The sequence below is a fragment of the Bradysia coprophila genome, chromosome X (assembly GCF_014529535.1).
Source record: "Bradysia coprophila strain Holo2 chromosome X, BU_Bcop_v1, whole genome shotgun sequence".
Lineage (NCBI taxonomy): Eukaryota > Metazoa > Arthropoda > Insecta > Diptera > Sciaridae > Bradysia > Bradysia coprophila.
This window is the reverse complement of record NC_050737.1, coordinates 6,320,387-6,347,322: the sequence shown is the minus strand read 5'-3', so window position 1 is coordinate 6,347,322 and position 26,936 is coordinate 6,320,387. Positions and strand designations below refer to the sequence as shown.

The window sequence follows — 26,936 nt, the reverse complement described above, 5'->3', positions numbered from 1 at the left end:
CTTTCATTCTTATCCGCACAGTTTCCTTTAATTCGCGAAATGAGGATCGATATTGACGATAACGATCGACGGGGATTCGAACAAACTTCTCTATGTTTAGTGAATATTTTTTCAAGTGTCTAACTCACACAGTCCCAATACACAAAACAACGACAATCAAACACACATCAAAAAAAATGCGCTGGTAATTTTCTGTTAACTTTAAACGTTTCTAAAATATCGAAATGTTCACTCACCAAGTACATTTAACTATCTTCATATCTTGTAAATTACAGAAAACAGTTGCTGTGTCTGTCGCTTAACTTTGCACTTTATGCATTCGTGAATAGAGACTGTGTGTAATAGACAAAACAAAATATTTATCGATATTGGATATTAGAACGTTGAATTAAAATGCATTTTGTTGCAGTAAGTATAAAGACAAAGTGAAATTTAAGTACAGTAAATGTTATTGTTTGAGTCACTTTTGGAGCCATAACATAGTCAACGATAAGATGATTCCATTTTTTTTTTCTTTGTACAAGATACAAACAGACATATTAGTTTCACAATTATTGGGTTAAGTTTGTAAGTATCATTTCAGGTCATCATAATGGGCATCGGATTTTCGAATTTGATTTTAACCCCTATGTTTGAAGTAGGATCAAAAATTCCCTTTACAATCTCGCTTCCTCGGCGAGCTCTTGGGTAGTGTTTGTTTTATGTGGCAAAATCGATTATATATTCAACCAAATTGTCACTCGAATAACAACGCCTATGTCGTGATACGGTTGTAGTGACACAAAAGTTAATATACAATTTGAACAAATAAAACTATTTCCATCCATAAATCCCTCATTGATATCAACTGTACGTTTCGCTTTTTATGTCATTTGTATACATCTAAATAGACACCAAAAAAACTACATCTCCGGACCTGGTCGACCAATTTGGCTCATCTTCACTTGATAGCCATAACTTCGATTACTTTTCAGTAAGATTTCCTCAAGTTATGCTTTCAACTGACAGAGGAGCAGGCAACAAGCGAAAAAATCTGTTAATTTGTCATCCAGAGACATAGGCTTTGTCTTTTGCCAATATTGGTTTTGTCTATGCTTTGAATGCAATGAGTTACAAACGACACAATGCATTTTATAACAAAGTCTAAAATCTACAGCAGGTTAATGGTAATATTGGAAAGATTCTTCAGAGTCCTTTTCTCAAGCTTTTAGAGTCGAGAACATTAGTTTAGTTTAGTTTAGTTTATTTATGTCATAATATGAGTAAGGCCTGTGAGCCTTTTAAAGTACATATTACAGTAGGATGTCAATCAACATAAGAGCTTGTCGCTCATAAATCGAACATACAAGGACTCTTTTACATTTGATTACTTTAGCCAATGGTATCCACTTCAATTGAATTGATTTCAACAAACGTACTAAGGAGTAGAACGTATTCGTTCACACATTTCGAGGTAATATTTTTTTCGACTATTATTCAGGTAAAAAAAGTCATTTTTTAAATGCATACATACAATGCCAGTATATGTTGACAAGACGCTATATCAAGCGAAATAATTGCTACAATTTGTTTATAACGACTTGAGGTTCAACCCCCTTTTAGTGGAAACCGTTCACGTTACACTTCTTGCAATGAAAATTAGCGCTGCCTCGTAACAAAGAAATTAAGTTAATAAATAAGTGCAAAAAGAATTATGAAATAGAAAACAGCAAATCACTTAATGTGTCTCTCCATTCGATTTAAATTCCATTCGAATCGTTTTAATTTTCTTTTCGTTTCTTCTTTTTTTTTTCTTCTCGCGAGCACATTAGTAATGGCATAGCTTAATGGACACTGGTTGTACAATTGCATATAATAGTTTTATTCTTCGTGTACCTTCTCATTCTAATAATAATCGGCACATTCATACAATTGAAATGAATAATGCACCATCATCATGATACATTTATTGCTATATGGTCAATTGGTGTCTTATAAGAATAATAAACGAAATTGTGTGTAGGTTTATGAACATAAACTAAATCACATTTTATGCAATGCATTTTAATTTAACCATATACGTATATCTCTATGAACATATCTTCGTTTATTCCTCAGCGCCTAAGTACTCACCGTACGGAGAATTTAATATAAAAAAAGAACCGTAAAAAGACGTTGCTTTTATTTATATTATGTGAATGTAAAAGGTGTAAAAACACAGCCAAAGTTGAGGAATCTCAAATTACTATTTGAACGAATATTAAATTTATGTTCGCTTCTGGACTTGGCTGGAAAGTGTTGTTGGATATGATGATTTCTTTTTTTTTTTGTTCCTTTCGTGTAATATATGAGATGAAGAAGTAGCACTAACGAATAATAATACAGAAAATTCAATTAATTCATTTGGTGCTTATCGTATAATAGCCACGTTCAGTAAGGTGAACATTAATAGCCTCGTTAATAGCTTATAAAAAGTAAATCATATGTGCGCTTTTCTAAATTGATTTTCGTACTTTTTTCGCGATCTTTCGTCGATTATACTAATCACGTCAAATAAAACTGTACTTTTAGAACATTTAAATTGATTAATTACTTATGGACTGGAAATGGTTGTAATGGAATTATTGTAATTGTCGACTGTGATTAGCCAGCAATCTAATGAAATTGATTGTTTGAATTGTAATGAAATTTCACAGTAATACCAATTCAGTATCAATTCCCATCTGTCAACTTTCATAAATTGTCTGAATTTAAGTTTTTATAATTTGTCAAAATTGTCATCGCGAGGCGATGGTTGACAACACATCGTATGAGCAAAATTCCAGTTTAGGCAAAAGATAGCAACAAGATTTTATGTACAGTAGTGGAATCTTCCTTTTTCCAAACGTCACTTTTGCGCACTAGTAGTGGATTATATGAAAATCCATTTACGCACTACTTTGATCGCATTCCTGTACATAAAAAAGATTTATCACTAGTTGGCAATGTTGTTCAGATGATTAATTTCTCTTCGAAATAGATCGATCTGATTCACTAAGCATTAGGTGCCATTGCCATATCTAAGACTTACTTGTCGTTTTCCTTTCATTTGTGCTACGACAATAACAAAAAATCACCTGCTCACAAAAATCTTCCAAATGTTTTTAAGCGATCATTTCCGTCTTTCCGACATACATTTACAAAGAATATATTACAAATTGTGTAATAATGTACATCTTGTGAAACACACATCACGTAACATTCACGCAATTAATCACAATTGTTGCGACATTGTCATTAGTCATTCGGCTAAATCTTTGTGTGTTTCGCTATCCAGTGCTTACTGATTTATATAAACATATTAGTTTCAGCATGCCCTAACCCGTTTCTTCCCTTACATTTCTTCTGAATTTCTGAATTTTTTTTTTTTTTTAAGTGATCTTCTGTACCGCCGAGAGTATTATCTTCCAAAAATTCGTTTAAAAGTATCGTCTGGCACTCAAAAGCCTTAAAAATTTGATAGTACTGTTGGTTTGATCCAAAATTATTAAATACGTTCCGGTAGTTGATGCTTCCTTTTGCTTTCTTTCATAAATCTACTGAAACATGGACCATTTCATAATTTGCGAAAACAATGGACCAACAAAACCTTACCATTTTACTAACTGACCATAAAATTCTATTTTTATCCGGAATAGGTCAATAAACGATCAAAATGCGGAAACAATTTCAAATAATTTCGCAAACGAATTTCAACAGCAAAAAAAATACCCGAAAACATTCACTCACCAAAACTATTTTAATTTACGCAAGTCTAGACGACAGCCGAACAGCTTACGCATATTTTTAAGCGTACAAGTTCAATGTAATTGTAATATCGATACAATGGAATACGAAAATAAAACTTTACAGTTACAATATCGCTTTCGGCAGGTAGAAATGAAATGAAATTGGTAAAAGGTAGGAGTGGTAGGTAATACGCAAAATTATGTGCGTAAGCATGTTTGAGACATATATATCGTAAGTTAGTTGTGATGAAGTGGTGTTCATGATCAGATATCGTTCAAGTTCAAGAGTGAAATTGAGAAAGAAAGAAAAAAAAACTGTTTACAATGTTGAGGGTCAACGATGTTTGTTTATTTAATTTTTATTTATTTTTTTACTTTTGAAATACTTTTGGAATTAGCGTTTCGAATCTTACATTCACGTACCTTTAAAATGTTTTAAAATAATGACTTTGACGATCGATCTTATGTTTTATTTCGTGAATTGCTGGAGGAAATTGGAAAATGAAATAGTCCGTCGAATTCCGTACGTGCTTGATTTTGTTTAATTTGTTGTGTACGAATTGAGAACTGTAAAACGTTACTGAAAATACCCAATCAATGATGCTGGTGGTTGGATTAATTTGGATGTGGATGTATAAATCAGCGATAGATCTAGGAATAGATGAAGAGTCCACATGTGAAACATTTCGGTTGTGCTGAGGACTAAAAGACTTTACGGGTGTGCAACGATTTTTTGCTTCTGCAATGAGCTGAGGGCAATGATTTCCTTGTGATTTTCTATATTGATTCTCTGTAGTCATTTACACTTCGGGTAGTACTCAGAAAATTTAGCTTTTTTGTCTCTGTTATGACAAACATTCTTTAATTGTGCTAATCAATCTAAAATTCGCAGTACTACCTTGTTTGGTGCGTTCAGCGTTTTATCAGGGATAAAGGAAAAACGGCTTCAATAAAATGAAACGCGTACTTTAAGATCGTTAAAACGAAGGAGAAAAAAAAACAAAAACCAACCGACAAGAACTTACATCCATAATTACATTTTCCTGCGTGAACTCTTTCCAAGCGCTCTCTGTCATAATTATTTTATTGTGTGAAAAGAATTTGCGAATAACTTTATGCGTTGCGCTACGTGTTTCATTTTTATCTTTCCAACATAGATACATGCACGATGATAAACTAATAATTTCGTAGTAATTTATCCGAAAGTCGACGCACGAAACTCATACCAACTCACATGCTAAATTTTCTATAGAATTGAATAATTTGTGTTGCACAGAGCGAGATCAGTTTTTTTTCCACTTTGGTCTTTTTTTATTCGAATGAAAAATGAAAAAGGCCGCTCGTTGACTCTCAGAAGTTGGCCAGTACAATTGTAAGTGTTTTATGTGGAGATGGTGATGCACTATTGTTGTGTTATCTTCACGATCTCAACGTACAGGCTACTCAAAGAATTAATGCTAGCACGACATGTTCGGGAATAGAAATGGATAATTCTTGGAGGCTAGCTTGGCTACAGTCAATGGAAATTAAAGTTTTGTGTTGCACATGCATGGATTTTCTGATGTGTTTCTGAAAATGTTAGAAGTCCTGTTGAGTTTGCCGTATCTATTTTAAATAATAATTGTTACCAGTAGATGGAGTATTAAATGCGAAAGATTTAACAAATGAAAATAGGACTCTTTTCTACACTTCCTTTAAAGCTTCAAGAATGAGATATCTTGTCAATTTGCAACACAAAAATATTCTTCAGATTGCGTTACGGAGCTGAGAAAAGTATGACATTTAAAACGTGACGCTAATATGAATAGTATGATATGCAGAAACAGTACATATCACATCTGTGAATTATAAGAAAAATGAAATTTCATTGATTTAGCTCCGTTTCAAATAGGCTGACGATGTCATCAAACTTCTTTTTTTTATAATTTAAAACAAATCGTAAACCCATTCGAAATGTCGTTTTTCTTATAATTCGCTAATGTAACATGTCCCGATTCTGAATTCAACTATCCATATTTACCAAAAATCAAAATGACGATTTTAGTGGAAATGAATAAAACTTTTGAAATATCTTTTAAAGGTCACACCGGTAGAATTACGGCACCTTTACCTGTTTATATAAAATTCAGGATGAGCTCATTTCTATAAAACGATCAATTGATAGAATGTAATCAATTGAAATTGACAATTAAATAACAAATTTTATTATTTAGTGGTGACCTACAGCATAATGTAATCTAATTGCGACATTATAACTCTTTTTTTTGGTGTGTACTGAATTATCTCTATCAACCAGCCACATAATATCTCAACATGTATAACATCATAAAATTAAATATTGCGGATGAATACAAAATCCGTATTTATATACATCAAACATTTCGGTGTAAAAACGTTTTTTAATCAATCGTCTCTCTATATACTGTAATGTTACATTGACCAACACACAGGCTTGCAATTATATAATTTAAATTGGATTCTGCTTTTCGTAGCAATATATTGTTAGTGTAAGTTTTGTTAATTTGAAAATCAGCAATAAAATGCACAATTTGTTTGCCCGATGAGCGATGAGGTGATGTGAAAAATAATAACAAAACGTGAGAGGTAACGCGTTGATGGGGGAAACCGTTCATTTAGACTTGTACAAAGAATAAGTGTTTTATACTCATGTAACTCCCATAAGCTGTAATATTTTAGCTTATTTTCAGACGACAGGTTAGTTCTTACGGTAGTCAGATCCATTTTCACGGTAGAGAGATAAATCTTCACACAAATGAGTGGAAATGAAATAAAAAAATTGCCTGGGGCTAATTACTTTGCTTAACAAAGTGTCGTCATTATTGATAATAAAGGAGAACCAAAACCCTTGATTGATAATGCAAGTACGGTAATACATATACACTCATACTGGATAGTTTAATCTTTACAGATCAAAGAGCAGTCTTTACAGATCATACGTGAGTCTTTACATATTAGAGGTCAATCGTTTCAGAACATCAGTCCTCACAGAAGATATCTAATTGGTTCAGAGAAACAATATTCTAAATCTAAGTGGATAACCCCTTGAGTCAAAACTTTCGACAGTCCAAAACGGTTGTGATAATGGTACTATAACTGTTTATGCTACTGTCTATGCCTATTTCCCATCCTGTAGAACAAAATTCTTTTCCTAAAATAAAATTAAACGGACAAGGATTTGTACGGGTCACTGAAATTGCCTCAAGACAATTTACCTTGCACTGTGTACCATCGGATCTTCTTTATTTTTATATAAGATTAGATTCTGAATTACTTTGTTTCTTTGCAAATTATGCATACACGGCTTATGACCATCGTCAAATGAATCTCTGTAACATATAATTGAAGAGGTTAGAGGATTTGCAAATTCGCTTGAATTCAATCACACATAACGATTTATTTAAAGGCATTATACCATACACACTACAGAAATAAAATAAATTTATTTTTCAAATCCTTATTCGCTTGCCAAATGATTATTAATTGAACTTCGTGCATACTAATTTTGTTTACAAATGCTACAATGTTTGCAATTCTTGAATGTATAAATAGAAAAATGCGTAGCTGTATCTCCTTGAATACGTATATCGTTTGTAAAATTGAACAATAACGCAAATCTTCTTATAAAAATTGCATGTTATTTTCATCGAAAAACTGCATTGGAAAACATTGCAGCTATACCACTATAAGGTCGACATAATTTATTTTGAACATGAGCGTAGTCGCTGTAATATAAATGAACTTAGAAAAAATAAAACGAACTCGTCCTCCCACAACTAGAGCAAGCGAAAAAAGGTGTAGGTTTGAAATTAAACCAAAACTCCTGTATGCGTGAAAAAAAAAAAAGATTTTTTTTTCTTCGTTCTGTCGAGTATTCTACGTGAACGTACGAAAGTGAAACTTTCGTCGACGACATAGACAAATAGAGATGGTGAAGTTTCGCTTCGTAATGTTAGCAGATTTGAACCAAAACGCAGGGCTACTTGAAATAAAAAATGCTCCCCATAAAACAAGCGGCTCCTATCCATTTTCAAACATTTTTTACCTCGCTAAAACTGCAGAAAAAGAGAGAAAGAGACAGTCGGTAGAAATTACAATGTTCGTAATTGAAAATCTATGAAACTACCAAAAAAAATCTCATTTTAAGTACTAATTTGTGGATTTGCCGCTGGATTTACTAACTGTTCTGACAGTGCGTTTCTCAAAAGCGCTATTAATACAGAAACTTCACAAGTAGGAAGGTTCAAAGATTGTCAAACATCTCAAATTTCCACTGTGGAAAGTTAGTCGTAATTTGTTTTTGGGTAACAAGCAGGCCTATTTTTGGAAAAACCTTTTTCCAATGACTTTCTAAATATTCTGACTTTTCCAGATTTTTCCTACACTTTTCAAAAAAAAATTCAAAAACATTTTTTGGGAAAATCAAGAAAATATGAGAAAATCTACAAAAATGTAGGAAAGTTCAAGAAAATATGAGAAAATGTATTCCCAAAAATAGTCCCTGCCACACTAAAACATATTTTTTCAAGACCGTCCCCGTAGTCACGCATTAACTGACTATCCCCTCGGACTGTGACATACTTCATGAACCTCACTAATTTTATTTTAAATTTATATTTTAACAAGAAAAAAATTAGCCAAACGTCCAGACGCATGCAGCGTATTCAGCTTCCGGACACAATAGCAATAAAATACTAGGCGAAATAAATCCTTAAAATCCGCCGAAGCTTAACAGATTACCCTTTTCCTATTCTGTACATTGCTGGACATTTTAATGTTAAATAGCAAAATGGAATTAAAACTCTCTGAATGCATACTGATAGCAGCATAAAAACGGAACCAAACATAGAGAAAAAAAATTATTTGATTTGTCCCTTGAAACAAACAGTAAAGCTTTCATTGCATACAAATTCTAAATATCAATTATGTTTATTTTAACCCCAACAATCTAGGTAAATTACACCGCAATGTAAGTATATATGTGTATACATATAAACACACAGCTTTGGTTTTGTTGTCGCAACGTTGACACGAAATTATTCGTTTTCAATGCATGCATAAGAGTAAACTGCATTCAGGTATATTAACGCTTTAATTTGAAACACGTGTAAATGCATCGTACGTTGTTATCTTGATAATTTTCATATTTATAAAAAAAAATAATTTTGTTTTGTATCGAGAGAAAAATGCAAAACGTACAGAATTAAGTTAAGTGTTTACTAGATATTCTCCCATAGCCATTAAGTGCGATAATATTTATGTAAAATCGGTGTGATAAATATTGCTTTTGTAAATAAAACAGTGCACATTTCATCAGAGACTGCACTATTGATCGTAAATGTTTCAATGCAATCTCATTTCGATCTGCATGCACGAATGTAACGCAGTGTTACGGATTTGTCAATGCGTTCACGCTAACGTACATGAAACGAGGTAGAGTTTGCAAATTTCTTTTTGCATAACAGTTCAAAGGATGAAAATATCTAATGTATCGTGTGCAGCAATCAGCCGAGAACTTTCGTTTTTTTCTCTCTCTATCTCTCAAATGATTTTATATGTGCTGAAGCAACTTTATGTTTACGGAAAAATTCTTCAACAAATAAAAGATTTTACAAAGATACAGTTCAATCCACAAGCATAACGCTGCCTCGGATGCTGTCCGCATTATGTCAGTTTCGTCAGCATAAACATTCAGCAATGCATGCACACGATGACAAAGGCAAAAGAGAGCTGTCATTGATTTTAAAAATACAATTTATGTTGATTTCTCGCTGAGCATTTTACGCCTGACACAGTTTTTGTTTAAAAAAAAAAACAAACGTTCCAAGCTCAATTATTAGTATAATTAGTTGAAAATACTTAAATGAAACAAAGTAACAGATTCCTCTGTCCACCTATTGGTAAATTGGTTTACCTAATTTACTGAAATTTACCAAAAATGGTGAAATAGATAGGGTGATGTTACGATTCCGAGACGAAAGCAAAAACATTTTCATGCCATTTTCGGGCATAAATTACGGAATTGTTCTCGTAAATTAGGTTCTCTGCATGAAAAGTTGTATACGCATCACTTCGTTCGGGCTACAACCCGCGAAATTGCCTAAAATATACCGTCCACAACAGATACGTAAATAACTATTTCATGCTTGCGGCGAGAAAATGCGTCATTTCGCATTGTACACAGCTATCTTGCTTATTGATTCGACGTGTGAGGAAACATCTTATGGACAAATATCCCAGAAACAAACACACGAAAACGAGACTTTTCACTTTTTATCCCGAGTCATGTAATGGATTTTACATGCTAAGGACGTCGAAAGAAGTGATTGAAACATGAAAAATACGGTTTTCGACGCATGTAGCATGTAAAATTATATTTTTCGTAGCTCTTTCGAATTGACTTCATCACACTAGAGCTACGCAGGTGTTTTTGTATTTGTAATTTTGAAACTGAAATAAATGAAATGAAATGAAATATTTTTCCTCCTAGGACTTACAAAAAGCATCTAAAACGAATTCTTGTTGGATGAATCAATATTATTGGCTGGAAGCTGTTTCTAAGCCACCATTAGAATAACCTCTTTCAATGTTTTCGCTTCACAACCATAAAACCACAGTAGGGTAAAATAAACAAGGCAGGTAAGATCTAGTACACTAATATGAAAATGAACACAAGTGAACACATAAAATGAATTAATAAATAAATAATTAATAAAATATGAAGCTTCTAGATAATTCAGGTCCATAGTCAAATCAAGCGCTCCTGCCCGGTTTATTTTATTTTGCCGTGATAAAAACCATCTTCGTATTCGACTACCTTACAGCTCTTGCTGTATGTCAATTATATTGTTTCAGACGTTTCATAGAAATGACTTTACCATTTTTAGTTTATTCTCATCAAATCAAATGTGTTTCTTTTAAGTGGAACAGTCAATTTTCCAACAGAACTAAGCATTAAAGGTCAAATGCAAATTTCGTAATAGTTCTAATAAGAAGGGGAAGGACTACAAACTCGAATTCTGAAACTCTATAGTCTATACTCAGGACTGTAAATAAAAAAATCAATCCATCAATTTCCGATAAGTAATGCATTTTAAGTCGTGCATTGCAGTTAATTTTATCATCAATTAAGTCGATTTTCCGAGTCGGTAAAAGTATCCATTATACGTTGAATCAACCCATCAATGCAGAATGCACATAAATAAATTCCCTGCGACCCCTTTTCAATTGTTACATAATTTTGCTATTATCGTTCCCCAATTTTTGTTGTTTTTTTTTCGCCCGTCATAATTGGAATAGGTTTTAAATGGTGAGAGGATGCTCCAAAAAAGTATCACTTATAAATATAACACTTACTAAATTAATTAAATTATTTTGCACGAATCGATATCGAAATTTCATTATTTTATATTTTTTTTTTTGCAAAATATGAAACCGATAAATTGAATTTTATTTTCTGACGCATATATACATACAAAGACATACACACGATATTCCTAGAGTTGGAAATTATAAATAAAAAAAAATCTGGGTCACCATAAATTTTGCATGCCACTGCCACATAGGTATTTTAGGTAATAATTCTAGAATATCGTTCTCTAATGCACTAAATTTTATTACAAGCTACACTACCATGTTCAAGGTACAACCACAACAACAACGAAAAAAAAAGAATAAAGCGTATACAGCACCCACATTTTTCATACCAAATTGTTATATATATCCATCCAGTCAATTATTCGTCCACAATGTGGTTTTGTGCTATTGAAATGCGAGGTATATGCAGCATTTAAATTACTACAGATTTATTAGATGTTAGGTTACGTCTGTAAAACGCTCTCTAATATCTGATTATGCTGGAAGTTTATGGTGAAGAATTTGCATTTTTTTCGTTGTTATTTGATTTACGAAACGTAAAGTTACGTTGGCAATATCAAAATAATAAGCCATTTTGTCTACCCACATGCAATTGCGGGTGTTTTATTAATTTAGATTACACGTCTGAGTGCTGATATTTTTCCATGTAAAGCTGTAAAGCCATAATGGCTGCTAGTTAGTACTTTAATATATTTTTTTGAGAAACAAAGAAAACAGAACAAAATAAGTGAACCAGACGATGTATGCACTTTAAATCGATTGTCCTATTTCAAAGCGTTTGGATTACTCCAAATTTAGCTCCAGGAATTGATGGAGACGAGCTGCACTAAGAACTTCTCATTAATTGTCATGAATTGACAAAATAACATGTTGAACATGTTTTCCTCATTAAAGGTTGAGCTGAGATGGATTTCAATCAAGTGACCAGAAAATTCTTTCGATCTTTCCAACTTTTCAGAAAGTGATCTTTAAACAACCATGAGTGTAAGAAGATTCGCTTCCATCGCTCGAAATATTTGGAATGTCGTGTAATTTGGACATAAAAGTAGAATTGATGCAAAGCTGACCAAAGTCACCACCATTCTGATAATGCAAGCTGTTTAAAATGGACATTATCAACGTTGTGTTTCAAATTGTCATCGATACATTTTTATGTTCCTAACATATTTAACAATCAAGATTTTCGGAATTATGTGGCACCACTTCACCTATGGATCATATTTTATCTCTACTACTTAGTGGCTTAACGGCTTTACACTATACTTTCACTTTACCGTACACGAACTGCAACAACAAGAAAGTTTTGCACGTTCTACCATTTAATCGATGAAGTCTTTAAAGGAAGCTGCTCTTAGCATTTTCCAAGAAATTTTTCATTTATTATCTCTCAAAACTTCATGGAAACATAAATTTGCAAATACTGGATTCGTTCGAATAATCAACTGCCTTGAATTTTCGAACGGTATTTCCTAGGTCTGTGTTCTTGAGCCTTGTCGGTAATTTGAGAGAATTTGCTTGATATATGTGGCGTGAAAATTAAACAATTAGCTAATTAGTTGTATCACTCTAAGCCTGACCAAATATTGACTCTTGCACTCATCTGAACGTTTAACTAAAAATGAATTGGCATGCAAATAACAAAATCATTTATCTTTTATTGCAGTGGAATTACATTTAGTTACAAAGTAGTTGTGCACATCAACAATTACTCTTATCTCAACAGATTTTTACGTTTAATTTTTCAATTGTGTTATATAATCACCTGTTACACTACACGCAGTCGTCAAATAAAACTTAGTGTAGTTAACTATTTGTAGATTTCATGAAAATGTATCAACGAAAATTCAGTTAAGATGCGATACAATTATGAAAAATTAGGAATTATCACTTTTTTGTTTCATGTAGGATCTGATCCCCACACATACTAACAGCTATTACATTAAAAAAATTTTGAATTTTTTCCCAGTCGAAATTTTTGTCGCACACGTATAACGACCTGTTTACTGGGATAAAAACCAAAAAACCATTCAATTTCAAGACTGTCAAATTTGTGGATCTAGAAATAATGTAGAATCTGTTGAAGACGAAAATGTGATAATATGTTAATTTTGTTAAGTGTACGGAGTTTCTGATTTTTCTTGGCCTATAATTTTGGATCCTTGACGTTAAATTTATGGAAAATCGCCAGAGTAATAATGGTTAGCCGACTATTGGATAATTAGGCAATCGGTTCGGTATCGTTGGTAATCTTCACATTTAATTTAAAACTTCGCCAAAGTTCACTAAATTCATGAATGGTCCAGATTCGTTGCCTTTAACAATAAATGAAATTGCAGGATCCTATCGTCGAAAATGTAGAAAATATTTGGTAAAACGCTCAGGCGGTAACAGTCAATGCAAGTACTTAATCTCTGAGGATAGACATTTACTGAAAACCCTAAACTTCGTACTAGTTCTGAGCCTTCAGCGCATCGTTTCGACAGTTCAGGCCCCTAATCTAATTGTAGAGAAAAGTGTACAAAAATGTAATAAAATCACTGACCGTAATGCTACCAGCATGAAATTGCCCACGTTTACACTGCACGCAAAACGTTCAATTTTCCACAATTATAGAAACAAATTTTCATATTGAACTTATAATATTGACTGTATGCAACTTACGGCTATCACTTCCGCCAATCGATAAACTGATGACCCCAATTACTGAACTCAATTCAGATTAGGTATAATTGCATACGTTCCACTACAAAAACAATTTTTATTGTTGATGTCACTCAAAAAATCACAGGGCAAAAATTGCCTTCCAACACGTCTACAAACTTTACGTTTTGATATTACTCATTCAATGTCAAAAACCACTAGAATTGTTCTCCTTCGGTTCGATTGTATTCTCTTTTGGTTCAATTCGGAAAACCAAAACACACGAGAACAAAAAAATTCTATGACAAAATTCCGATTCCGCATCCACAGAGGAAAAAAATTAATTATAAAAAAAAAAACTAAAACATGTGTTCAAATGTCCGTGCCTTTGTGCTAAAATGAACTTTGCTTAGTGAACATTTTATTTTTGAAACCGCATTCACCACTATTAACCTAGTCGGTAGATCGTTGAATAATTCCGATGCGACGTCCTTGGCAATGAATTTTCGTATTTAAATTGAATAATGAAAGCATACATATTTATTGCACATTTAGGTTTGTATGTTTTCGTTTCACATACAAAATGTATGTACACAGTACACTTATACTTTATATGTGCTTAAAACATTTATGCAATTTACGTACGTAACATTTGATTATTATTATTCTCGCAAATTAGACACAAAGAACATTTTTGCACATATATGAACGTGTGCATGTACACACATCTATGTGTAAGTGTATACGCGTATTATACGCGTTTTTTGTACTGCTTTTTTAATTGCACATTACGTAAGACAGCAAAAATTCTAATTTTAAATATATAACACATTGAACATGATGTGTTTTCATGTAAACTAAGTTCTAAGCAGGATTGTTAGTTTTATTCTAAAGTGCATCACATCACTCATCGTATTTTACAGACGTACATACGTATACTGCATGTATGTAGATATTTATACAGAAAACGTTTTTATAATATGGTCGAATAGGATGTACAATGTGCAATGTGCGCATACATTTATTATTATTTATGTACCTTCATTTGGATGATGTAAATTGTGCATTCGCGCGTGTGTGATTTGAACATTTATTTATTTTTAAACACATAAAGTTGATTCTGCATATCAACCATATTTTGCCTGTAACACGAATTAAAATTCGCAAACAGAAAATAGCTATTTACGAATGCAGTAACGATGTTGTTTTACGCACTGATTTGTGATATTGTCAATACCAATCGCGCGAGGCAAGGTTGACAACGTAACGTTGCGTCAAACATCTTGTTTTGCGGTTGACAGCTTTAATATGATAAATTGTGATGTTGGCAGCAATGTGCAGTGTCAATAAGTGAGATGTTTCTGAACATTTTTCGCTAGTGTCAAAAACCTATAACAACACCAATTATCACATCTGTGTTGGTTGTGTCTCAATTTTATGTTGGCAAACTCGCCTCGCCACACAATATACTACAAGTATCGGACATAATTTTTTTTTTGTGAAAATTTTGAAGTCGAGCCACTTTAAGCTACTATTTCGAAAAAAAATGCCTTTGCCGCACCAGTACGGAAAAGACATCCATTTTGATATCGAAATGACATTCCTAAAAAGGTGACATTTCGATATCAAAGTACGTGTTTTTATCAAGAATATGTTTCCTTTAGATTTCTTTAAATGAAGAACAAATTACGTTAAATTGAATACATTTTGTGTGATCAATGATCGGTTGGTGTTGGGAATAGATTTATTTATTTAAAAAAAAAGAAGAAGAACCATGGGTTAGTGTTTAACGAACGCAGTAAGATGTGTTACTTCAGGACAGTCAGTACACGGTTTTTCTGTTGACGGTCATTGACCAACCAATAGAGTTCTTCATTTAATTTACTTTCGCGAGATCTTCATTGTTTATTATTGCCTGATTGTGCTGGTAATGACTACGAACATTGTTTACCATTTTTAATGCAAAATATTATGTGAAATAGTCAGGAGAGAAGTACATTAGAGTTTCGAAAGTTTATCGTTGATGGATATATTTTTTCTAATAGTTCTGTCACGGTCTCATTATAAACTGTCAATGGAAATTCAGCAGGAGATGTATAGATTGAGGGTTGTCTTTATTACCCACCCCTGAACACTTCGACAAAAAACATAGGTGAATAGCGTTAATAGCGTGTTATTACCCAGGTATCGCTCCTGGAACACACATCTGTCTAAGAGTAAGTGAGTAATTCGGATTGGTTGTAACACGATCATTTACTCAATAAAAATTTTCAAACGAAAACAGAATAGTATGTTACATACTAAGGATCAAAAAGGTGTGTTTTAGACCCAGGTGGTGAAAACGTCCAGGGATGGAGCGACGCGAAGCGGAGCGGAGACTAAGGACGTTTTCACCACCGTGGTCTAAAACACACCTTTTTGATCCGTGGTTTGTATACTATTTTTCTTCCTGGAGTACCAAAGTCACATTCCGAACAAAACATAACAACAAAACTGAACAACAAAACTGAACAACATACCGGTGCAAAAGCATTCCATATTAATGCCGAAAGTAATCCGTATGAATGCCTAAAGAAGTCCGTTCCGTGTGCATGTATTCTCACAAATGTCGAAAAATAAGCAATCTGTAGGAATGCCGAAAGACATCCGAATGAATGCCGAAAGACATCCGAATGAATGCCGAAAGCAGTCCGTATGAATGCTGAAAGCAATCCTTATGAATGCATTGTCACAAAACACTAAAAACATTACATTCGCGTACATACAACAACTTGACACATTTGGGAAAGAATAAAGATAGGATCGAAAATGACATAAGCGGGAATGAAAATTGAGAGAAAATAGTAGGGGAGAATGTTGCTCTTTCGGTACTAAATTTGGTGAGTGAATGTGACGGTTTTGGTACTACAGGAAGAAAAAGAATCTTTCAGGGTAGGTCCTCAAAAATCTAACTTTAGATATTCCTAACTAATGGTTACCGATGGAAAATCGAACAGATTCCCACATCAGTTTTCTGTTCTAAAATGTATCTTGTTGTTCTTTTGGTTCTTGGTTTTGACATACAATGTTTTTTCGTCCTACTGTTGAGACAACTAAGCGAATCGCTACGATCGATTAATTATGATTCTTCATCAGTTTTCATTTTACAGATTTTTTTACAGTTTCGTTTCAATTAGAATCAGACAATTGTTATTCAAAGTGAAAGTGTAGAAATGATAAGTTCTCCAACTGGCATGGCAGATGCACGTGTTAGACGCTTATGTTTTATAACAACGAATCCATAAAATGACAAATTTGAATTTATGATTCGGTTTTTATCGTCAAATTCGATTAATTTAATGCATTCTATTTTACATTGTTTGCCTTTTCTTACATCTTGTAAAACATATATTCAGCTATCTACATGTTCCGGTAAATTTTCAACACAATTTGTATTAGAATTTCTATTCTCAAATTAATAATCCTTTGACCCACTAAGTAATTTCATGGCGCACAGCTATCGAATCTAAAAATAGAAACAACGCGACGTAAACAAAAAAAGAAAACCATAAGCTCGTACCACCATGGTAAAAATAGAGAAGTACTACGGTTTTTTGTGTAGCAACAAGGTGCACTATTTGGTTCACATAGAAAAACGAAATTGAGATAGTTGCTCTGCAATTACGCCATAGAAGCCAGATGGTAAACATGTGGTTGTTTCTAATTCTTGCAAGGAGATTTTCGTTATAAAATTAAAGATTGTCCGATTAAGACTAAGGTTTAAGGAATCGTTTTAGTGTTAACTGGTAAAAATTATCTGCCATCTAAATTAAAGATCCTTTGATTTAACACAGGGCTTATTTTAGGAAATTTTAATTCCCAAAAAAATTTTTAGGATTTTTTTCTGAATTTTTCGAAGCTTTTTCATAATTTTCGGTATTTTCAGAAGTTAACGCTTATTGTGTACACAAAGGTACAAAGGTAAACGCAGTGAGTGTTTCCAGCCAATGATATTTTGGAGCAAAATTTGAATACGCTTTATCGAATTCGAATTTCCAATCTTCGAAGTTAACAACAAGAATTAAGCTACTGGTCTCGAAACCATCAGAAAAAACTTACTACCTTATACCTTTTGTAAATCCATGCGTGCACTTACCTTTATAACTCACTTTTGTAAACTAAGACCGAATGAAATTTTAAAAGTGTTTTTACATCTGCAGTTTTGGAAGCCTCTGAGAATTATTCGAGTTATCGTGTTATCAAAAAAGCAAACAAAAAACATTTTGGGGAGTACTTCTAGATTGTTGGACCAGAAATACAGAATTTCATTACAGAAATTTAATTTTTTCTAGAAATCCGTTGCACAATTACTCAAGTTATCGTGTTATCACGGAATTTACAACCAAATAACTAACAAATTTCATGGTAACAAGGCAAAAGTTCTGTTTACAATTACTCCCATCTCACTACTTCAATATTGCCCATCTACGAACTTAACCTCATGAATATCATTCTCTGTCAATTAAAACAAAAAATTTAGAAAATCTGGTAAAAATGACTTAAGTTACCGCGTTAACAAGGAAAAGCGTCTGTGTAGAATTTCCCGCATCTCGTTGCTCTAACAATATCCATCTGCGAACTCAACCTCAAGAATTTCAATCTTCGTCGAATAAAACAAAAAAAAAAAATGAAAATCGGATAAGAATTAGGGAACTTATCGCGGTAACAAGGAATAAAATTCTATTGAGAATTACTACCATCTCATTACCCCAATACTGCGAACTTAACCTCATGATTTTCATTCTCCGTCGATTAAAACCAAAATTTTACAGATCGGTTAAGAATTCCTCGAGTTATTGCGTTAACAATTGTACGGATGTTTTCTGTATTTAACGTTTTTTGACAATCTATAATGTTTTCAAAATATCATAATGAACTTAGCGTTACGGACATTTAATTGTATTTTCTTTCATAAGACCCTGACTTTCAGTCAAGGGAACTATGATCAGACTGATAAATTTAAAATTGTGTTTTATAAAGATGAACACACTGTAAGACTAAGAACCTCGCTAAGAACAGAAAAGACAATTCAAAAAATCCAGACTATAAAGAAGTGTCTGAAATTCTTCCAGTCCTCCAATCTTCAATACGTTGAGCCTTATGGAGTTGTGGTAGCAGAACATTACTTTTTTTTTGAAAAATGTTTCGAAAATTGAGAAACAGTGTTGAAAAATAGTCCCTGACTAGAGCTACTTGTATTCTATCGAACGATTAAACAATATTTACATTGAGAACTAATAACCACTCCTGTTGATATCAGAAAATATGATTCAATGTTTAAGTTATTCTATATCTATCACCAAAATCGGACGATCCAATAACTGCTGGCGTCTTAAAATTCCATTTGTCTTCTTCCTTATATCTTATTTCATAACAAACACGGACTCAAGAGACTTAGATCAGCATAAAGAAGTAAAAAAAAAAATAAGAAACGAGCAGAAAAAAATTTATTCAAAGTTCTCCAAGTTTTATAAATTATACAATTTTCTCGCAATGGCTTTGAATATTCACACACCGACGACATCAACATACGTATTATACATTTATATATAACAAAAAGACTGAGCATCATCGAAACGCAATGTGAGTATGTATAAGTCGCAATAAAATGAAATGTGCAAATTAATTTTTGCAAAAAAAGTCTACATTTTCTCGCACTTAACATTCCCACTCTACGAACCATATACCAATATAACTCCAGCATTTTGCAGCTTTTTTTTTTTGTTTCTTGTATATGTGAACGTAAATTGTAGGCAACGAAAAAAAAAACTTTATAGAAATCACAGAAATGAACATCGGTGAAACCTATTAATATACGAGTGAACCAGTGACGCTGGGTCTAAAAAATTTTTTTACTGCGTTTGTTACAGTTCACCTTTGTTAGTCCACGCTAGAGCGGAAACGAATTAAATTAAATTTTATAAAAATTGCGTATACACATAGTGCGTACAATACAAATCATTTACGCGAACTGTACAGTGATTTCAAAGAAATTTGATCTTATCAGCAAATCTACGGAGAAGGCTCTGTTCCTAAAATTATATTAACAGTTATAACCGGGTGGGTACACCGGTACACATTCGAACCAACTATGCATTTGCGTAAGGCGCCTGTATGGAAAAGCCTTTTTGAACGCTATTTGACCATAACTTCATGCGTTACACGTATTGTAAAGATGGTCTCAATAAATTAAAATAATATTTATTCATGATCTCTAAGCACACACTTTGGAGCGTAAAAAGTCTTTTTCCATATTTATTCCCATACTCGGATCGATCATTTTTTTTAGTCGGTTTTAGTTTCCCCACAAACATAGAAAATGTGTTCGTGTACACATTCAAAAATATACAATCGCCTCTTAAGAAATCTACTAAAAAAATAATCATCGTCATAAATGTATATAATATTAACATTTAGCTTCTCATGCGTTTTGTACAGAGCGGGTACAATGAATACGTACGTATATATATAGTATAGGTATACTCTCAATGTACATATGATCGTATTGATGCCAGAAATGCGTTGGCACATCGCGTATTTAGAATATGCGAATACAATAAAACAAATAGCCTTGTACTTAATTGTCAATGTCAGTGTCAAGTACAGTTACATATAGAATTTGGAGAGTTGATATATAGCACAGTATATAACGCGAGAGGCACAATTTATACATACACTATCCGATATAGACTGAATAGTATCATCAATTTCATGTACACACATATATGTATGTACACAATGTATTTCGCACAAATTTATTAATAAATTTTTTGCGGTTAGATTTACGTTCAATATTTGAGAAATAAACTGGCTGGCTTTTATATACTTGTTGGTTTTGTGAGGCACATTATATTCATTTTTTTTTATCGAACGTATAATGTGTTTAGTTGCGTTCTCGGTTGCGTTATATAAAAATCTTGAACAACTTAGCATTGTCGTTGGGTGATAAGGTTGCGTTTTGTTAGACTGAACGAAAAAATCATGATGTAATGGTCTACCAAATGGGCTTAACTCTGTACATACTCGCTAATTTATACATTTGTGTATCATCACTCGTATCTATGAACTGTAGATCTTATTAGTGGTTCATAGATTTGTCGGTCAGTATCAATTTAGTGAATGGTCGATTATAAATAGATCAGAAAGCATTTTCACAAATTTATAGGATTCCCGTGTTATTGACGGCAGTCTCAATAGATAGGAAACCAACCTGTCACATACGGCTATTCATCTGTTATCGATAACGACGACAAAAATAATGGCACGCTATGGATAATATGGTCTTTTATTTAGTAAAATGCATGTTAAAAAAAATTGAAGTACAAGATTTGAAATCAGCAGATTAAAAATACTTTGATCGATGGAAGTACTATACCCGATAATAATACTAGTCATATGCTTTCCGTCTGTAACAGGTTAAAAGGACAACGATTGAATACGGTAATGCAATGGATTACCGAGGTACGAGTAAAATTCAGATATTCAGAGAAGCTCACAGTCGATAGAAAAAAAAGCGGAAACAAGGTATTCTAAGTTGAGACCTTTCGAGAAAGTTTTTCAAAGTTTGTTGTTGCTTCAAAGAAATAAATGTTTACGGGTCATTCACAAATCACTGGAGTTGGCAAAAAGCGTACCTTTAATTCATTTTCGATATTTTATCCGTACATTTTAAGCAGAATAGGTCAGAATAGGTCAGAAATTCGGGATATTCCTCATTTGTAGATTTTAAATTGCCATTTAGGGTGGTTGATAAATTACATAATGCAAGAGAGGGATGAAGCTTCTGAATTTTGGAATTGTTTGGAAATTAGTGATCCTCCTTTTTGCCTTACGTAAATTGTGAACGACTCCTTTATTATTTTTATCCGAATTCTAATGTTCAAATTGGAATTATTTATGTTAGTATGGTCTGTTCTGGTCATATTCTCGAGTCTAATTTATCGAATTGTGTAACTTCACAATCGCATCGATAGAACATTTTCTTTATTGCTAACAATGTAATGGAGAATTATTAAAATAATTTGCTATTCATCAATGCGTATAAGTATTTAATAATAAAAGCGGCAAAAAGGAATAAATTATTTCTGTAAAATTGTATTTGATTGCAAAGTTAATTATTAGCGATGACTGCTGTAGCCGAGGCAATACCGTTTCCAATATTGCAGGCATAGTTAATGAAGCATTTAGCAAGTATAGTTGATTAAAATAATGAAGATGACGAAATGACTTTTCAACCCACACGAAATCATCTCTTACGCAAACATATAATTAATAATTGTTCGCTAACAAAGACTGTTTGTTTCTAATTTTGGTGTAAAAAAGCGCCGTCTTTTCGAGGGCAGATCGTGACAACATTTGTGTGGTTCAGTTGACCATAATTTCAAATTAAACGACCCACAAATGACATGTACGGATAGGGTTGACGAGTACATTGAAATTGGAAGATATTGAATTGGAAATCGTGTACAAAGTTTATTTTCCTCAAAGTTAGGTTACCTTTTACCGCGAACGGTGAACAGTTTCATTTATAAATGTGAAAATTTTAATAAGTTCTAAACTTATGTAAGAAGAGATCTGTGTCTTCACTTTCTTTAGAAATAAAATTATCAAAGAGATGTGATATTTCATAGGAGAAGTAACTTTATTGGCAAATCTAGTACTTATTTAGTTTTACTATATAAGATAGCACTAACCAGATGACGGTTTCGTTACATAAAACTTGTTGAAATAGCTGAATAAATGCAAACTGTAAGTAATTTTATTCGGATAAAATTGATTCAGACGACGAGGTTTCTTTATTGTGTTCGCATCCAGGTTTTGTTCCGAAACTCACCAACAACGGACTTAAACAAAAATTCCTGTGTCAAATCAATATTTTCCGAACAAACACTCCAAAAACGTGGCATCGCCCCTTTGAGGTGAATCTGGCACACCATCAATTTGTATCGTGTGCTAGATTACCCCACGCAAAAAACTAACATCCTATCAACTAAGGTACGTGGATGGAAACTGAGCTTCGTATTTGATTATTCGACCAATCGATTCAATGGATCATTGGTATGGTACTCTCTGGAAAAATTGATAGTGTTATTGAAATAGGAATCGTACGTTTGTTGTATCGCATGAAGAAGAAAGACACGTCCGTTTCATATTTATGCATTTTTTAAAAGTCATGGCTTAGGCAATCGAAAGAAAAAATCAGCTTTTTTTTGCAAAACGGAATTCTTTTCATTTAAATCGAATAAATTAGTGGAATATATAATCAAGATAGTTGCTACTAAGACTATTTTCTTACATTTTTGACATTTTAACTATTGATCATGACCACTTTTTTGAATGCTAGAAACTCGTATTGCACCTATATTGATCTATGATTTATTTAAAATGATATAAAACTAGATTCACACCAAGAAAGACTGAAAATCAGAATCGAAACGAATTCATCCAATATGCTCGCACGCAAACACCATCACAATTTTAATAACAATAATTAAATTCTATGCGCAGTCCTACCTGCTCCAATCAAATATTTAAAAAAAATATCGCGGAAAAGAATTCCTCGGCTACCTTTTCCTTTTGTTGATAAATTCATATACATAAATGTTTATACGGTGAATGTTATATACACATCTCCTTCTATATCGAATTTAGTTGCAACTTAAAAATATTAAAAATAAAAATCATCTATTCATCTATATATGATATAAAGCAACATTCAAGTTGCGCCCATATTCCGAAAACATAGAAATATCTGTAGGCGATCTATTCACAAGAAGCAACACAAAAAAATCGTCAATCATTCCCCAGTCCGAAGCGTCAGTTTTGGGTAATTCTCATTTCATTACTAATGTCCAATAAATAGATTTAGTAATCTCTTCATGTGTTCGAAGTCTTAAAAGCTTTCAATCAAAAATAAACGGACGGTCTTTGTGAAATCTTGCATTTAATATGCTCTCCGAAAAAAAGTTGGATATTATTCGGATCATCGCGTCAATTCGCTGTTTATGTCGAACGCATACACCTCATCAGTGTAAAACACAAATACATGGGTGAGGATACAAAAAAAAACGATTTGAATTATTTGTTAAGATTTTTGCGATTTTTTTGTGTTGCTAATTTTTTTTTTAAACTTTTTTTTTGTCATGCGAAATTACGAAAGTCAAGTTTTTTATGCGTGAAATTCTGAGGTCATTCCGAATAGTTAATACAGCTACAAAAATGCTTGTGAAAACTATGTTTACTTTTATACGTGTGTTGTGTATAATTTAATTTATTTGAATTCCTCTTGTTTGAATTTTTATTTTTTTATTTATTTTGTTTTTTTATAACAGACGCCTTTTTAATATAATAATGTGAGTGTGGCTCACGAAAGGGGTAAATATTTTATATTATGAGCAGTTTAAAGCTTTAATTTTTTTTTTTTGTAAAAATAATTTGGATTTAATTGCTTTTCTATTTATAAAATAAAATAAATTGTTTTGCAACAGCTCTTATGTTAATTATTATTCCCGATGTAGTACCACCGTGCAGGAATGTCTAATATAATTGAATTCAACGAAAAACGAGACTGCCGAGGAATTTCAGTTCATTTTAAAAATAAAGTTTAACATAGTTTCACTCTATTAAATTGTTTTTTTATTAAAAACTAAGTCTGAATTTGGCATCACAGATGTAAAACACTATGAACTATTCATTTGTTATAACGAGAGCAAAATCTACTGAGTTCGTTTTAATGGACAAAAAGCAACACCAGATGTCATCCACACCGCCAGTCTATTAGACTAACACAGAGGAAATCAAAAAAAGTACTCTTTTCAAAAACTCTTTTTTTTATACACAAAAACGCGTCCTCAGTGACGGTTTCCCAATAAATTCGGAAAGGAGAGTGCGTTTTGGTTGTTTAAAAGAGTTTTTGAAAGAATCTTTTGGTTTCCTCTGTGTTCGTCTCATAGCCCAGCGCTGTGGATGATATCTGGTGTTGCTTTTTGTCCGTTGCAAATGTCGTAACGTTAAAACGAACTCAGGAGATTTTGCTCTCGTCACCGACACATTTTCTGTTTTTGATTTTTACTTAAGTTTCTGATTTCTCCATATAAAAACATGCAAAATTCAAAAAAGTCACGAAACAGAAAATGTGTCGGTTTTCAAAATTCCGCGAGTGTAGCTGCAAGCACTAAAAGAATGATTTTAAGATCCCCAGAATTGTCATGCGCAAATTTGAAAAGAGTAGAAACAGAAAGATGAATGAAATCGAATAAAATGGATGGAAAAGTTTTACGTTTTCTAAGAGAATAGATGTCGAGATCTAGGCATTACATAATTTCTTCATGTTGAAAATTTGTCACAATTATCTCACTGCGTACGTGTTCGGGCAAAGCGAACTATTAGTGACATGTTACCATGTTTTTAATCGATTTTCAAATTAATTTTGTTTTAATCAATTGATTTTCAAGTGACCATTCCACACCTAAAAATTGGAATTTTGGGGATTTGGCATGCAACCTCGGCATGTAGTATGATATTTTACTACATGCGGATATTTTGTTCTATTTACTACGCGTGTGGATTGTCCTGTTTGCAAGCATTTTGTTTTAACTATGTGACTGATAAGTAACCGACAAAAAGAAAAAAATTAGTAGAAACTCATCGGTACTTTCAGATAACATAAGATGTTTCTGTCGATAGTCTACTGTCTTTTATCAGTGATTTACTAATTTTTATCAATGACTCAATTTTTTCATCGATTAAATATCAATAAAAATTTATTAGAACACCAGTCAGTGAGTTTGAAATTAACAAAATTCGACACAAACTTCAAAATCATTTACAAAGTTAATCTTCTTCACATTTCAATTTCAAATGGAAGTGGGAAAGTCGTAACACCCATAGAAACATAGGAAAAATTGAAATTTACATTATGCTAACTTTTGATCGTGAGTTTTAGCATACTCTTCGTGGGTCTTCAAAAAAAAAGGTTGATACATAATTAATTCGGCTAGTTCAAGTCCGTATCGTCGCAATTCGTGTTTAGAATGAAGTATACTATTCTCATACGCATGTATGATTACGATTGGTGGGTATATTATGTTACCAGAATTTACCAGTTTCTACTAAATGCTTGAATAGAATGTCCGTTGGACATGTTTGTATAAATATAAGATGTGCGAGCACTGTACTGGATGAAAATACCGCTTTTATATTTGGTGAATGTGCTTCAAGGTTGTTCAATTTCAGTATAGCTCACTGTTCCGATTGAATGAAAAGTCGGCGTTCTTGTCGTTGTGCCAGGTGGTCAAGTAGATTGCATATTTCGATCATTTTAAGGGAAAATAAACTTTCTGGAATGAAATATATAATCTATTTCCTCGATGAAAAAGTTCTAAGATTTGTATTACTCTGACGACAACCATCCGTTATTATTTCTCTGGAACGCATTCTGTGATTTAAGATTCAATTTTTTTACTTCCATGCGACTATTGGACATATCTACAAGTTCATTTCACAGCATCATATTGGTAAATATAGCAAATGGTATCGAAAATTTTATCGAAATGTACTCAAACATCATTTACAGACGGTTTTGTTTATCTGTTTGTCTGCGGCATAGCTTAAGAAAGTAGCTGTTAAAACTAATGAAGTAAAAGATTGCAGAGTATAACGAAACTAGCAATTTCGTCAGGGCCGCAACTATGGGAAGGGAACGTTTGGGCTATACAAATAAAAATCTCGGTGTGTTTTCGACTAAACCTGTCTTGCCCGTTTCTCTTCTAAATACCCTTCTATATACTCATTGAAGAGTATAACCTGAAGTGAATCATAACTCGCCGATCCATGAAGCAATCGTCTTTTCTACCTCTTAACACATTCATTCCTGAACCCAATACCAGATCTGTATATAGAAATACAGTTAAAACAATGCTCTGATCTGATACATCTCTTAATGAGACTGAACTTTTTTATCTACTATTAAGATGGAAGAAAATCAGAGAATAATTTTTAAAAAAAGTAACCTTGTGACACAATTAACCCAAAACCTTTATTTTCCACAACTTTAATCGTGAAAAGAAAAAGAAAACAACCGTACTGATCCAGCAAATAGCAGATGTAAACGTTCGA

At 32.8% G+C, this 26,936-nt stretch overlaps 1 protein-coding gene across 2 annotated transcripts in view; it reads right to left on the bottom strand.

Annotated features, from left to right (window-relative positions):
- The window catches only part of LOC119085615 (protein tramtrack, alpha isoform-like), a 106,944-nt gene that overhangs the window by 65,440 nt on the left and 14,568 nt on the right, over window positions 1–26,936 (bottom strand). The window contains exon 1 of one of the 2 annotated variants that reach the window (XM_037196040.1): window positions 13,803–14,283. The exons of the other annotated variant lie outside the window; for it this stretch is intronic. The gene's annotated coding sequence lies outside the window, so the exon portion shown is untranslated. Of the gene's footprint in view, window positions 1–13,802; window positions 14,284–26,936 lie in introns of those variants that run through there. 2 annotated transcript variants of the gene reach the window in all.